The sequence below is a fragment of the Dendrobium catenatum genome, unplaced genomic scaffold, assembly GCF_001605985.2.
Source record: "Dendrobium catenatum unplaced genomic scaffold, ASM160598v2 fragScaff_scaffold_697, whole genome shotgun sequence".
Taxonomy (NCBI): domain Eukaryota; kingdom Viridiplantae; phylum Streptophyta; class Magnoliopsida; order Asparagales; family Orchidaceae; genus Dendrobium; species Dendrobium catenatum.
The window spans coordinates 28,268-30,375 of NW_021319159.1; positions in this window are offsets into that span (position 1 = coordinate 28,268).

Below are 2,108 nucleotides of genomic sequence, written 5' to 3' on the forward strand. Positions count from 1 at the left end.
TATATATAATTAAGGTTTTTAAATATTCTATTATATTAAATTATTAAATTTTTTTTTCATTTTATAATCTTTATATAAACATTTTGAAGATAAATAAAATAAATATTTATATAAATAATATTTAAAATTCTCACTGTTTTGGATATTTTCATGTTTTAAATTTTATTAATGCAAGTGATTGGTTAATATGAGATCTTATCGCTCATTAACATAATTTTAAAATTTTTAATGCATCATTAATCAGCTAATTATATTGCTAATGATGCTTAGTGAAAATGATAGGATTAGCCAAAAAATTTGACTAATTTTATAAAAAAACATCAAATAGTTTGACTAATTTGTTTCTTTTAATTTTTTTTTTAAATTATACTCATTCACATAATTATAATTTTTATCATACTCCTTAAAATTTTCCCATCATAAATTTATCCAAATAATATTATTACGGGGACATTTTAAGTCATATTTCTAAATTTTATCTGTTCCGAGAAATGGAGATGGCGCGATTTATGTTATGACTGTATTATTTTGCCGTTTATAAGTATTCCTATGTTCGCTAAAATAAGAATTCCTATGTTCGCCAAATTTTCATAGGATATTTTTTCTCCATAGCACACTGCAAACTCCTGTAGAGCTTCATGCGCAGACGGGGACGGCGAAGGAGGATTTGCTCGGATTAGCATTCTCCGTTGGAGGAAGGCAGCATCTTCTTCAGATACAGTAATTTTTCTCCCCGATCTTCGATAGTTTTCTTCTTTGCTAGTTTTATGTCTCTCGATCTTTTTGTCTTTATTCAATCTGCAATCTTTTATCTCTTTTCCCTTGTTCCTTTGCAATCATCGATTGATCACATCCACGTTGCTTGATTTTTGTTCTATTTGGATTCTGGTAAGGCTCCAGCAATTATGCAGGATTTGAGCAGGATTTATGTCAAATCCTGCCAAACGGGATTTAAGCACCGGGTAAATCTCAAGGCGGAATAAATTTTCCGTTTCCCTCTTTTTGGCGTAAATCTTGAATTTACTCAATCCTATATTTCAGTTGACTTACGACATTTAGCCGAAGAAGCGCGCGAAAGGGAGAAGATAGTTACCTTCACAGCGAGAGAGCTTCCGTCGTTACTTACGATGCAGCAGGAAAAACGTCATCGAAATGTCATGATTTCTAGAACTTCGTCAAAGGATCCGAATAAGCAGAACATCGTCGAAGGAGCCTAATAAAGCGCGCGAAGGGAACATCGTCGCTTCGCAGGACGAAATAGAGAAAAGGAAAAGCAAACCCTAGACGCCGGAAGAGATTAAGGGTGCGTTTGGGGCGCCGTTTTTGCTGCTGTAGGTAGGAAAAGCAACCGAGTTGGGGTTTGGGGAGACGAGGTCGTGCTCCGTTCTCAAAATTTTTGCGTCCCGCGGCTACTTTTTCCGTCCTGAAGTAGGCTCCTGCTTTCGCTGCTTTCCGCTATTTGAGGGTAAGAAAAAGACGCAAATGCCTTGCGAAATACACCGCATCTTCCACCATGAAGTTTGGCACTTCTTCCACCGTAAAACCCATTGGCTTTCTCAAATTTTCCGGGGCAAGCTAGGATTAGGATGGCTGGAGGCGGAGCAAAGGCGGAGGAGGAAGAGCTTTCGAGTAGCAGTGGTGGCGGGAGTTCTTAGAACTGGGAGAGGTCAGAAGAAGGCATTACCAAATCCAAGAACAAAGTGCTGATAGATGGTTTTATCGATCCTCTTTCTTTTCAAAAATCCTCCAACCTGCAACGATTCTCTAGTGATTTTGTTCCCGTGGTCGTTTCTTTCCTTTATTTTTTCCTTCAATCCAGAGTTCTACCATATTTCATTGTAAAAGAAAATCAATCGGTCTCAAGTTCAATGCGTGCGTTTTTTTTTTTAATCTTTTGGAATGAAAGAAATCAATTTGGAAGGATTTGGAGATTGGAGCCGCTGACTTTGTCTTTCACCCTCTCCTCCCATCTTTAGTGAAAGTGTGCTACCGGCATTTTCTCTCCTGTATTTTTGCCATTTAATTGTGGGATTTAATAGGGATTTTGAGCTAAAACAGCTAAATGATGCTCGACGGAACTATTGAGGTTGGGCAGCCGAGGCCGGAGG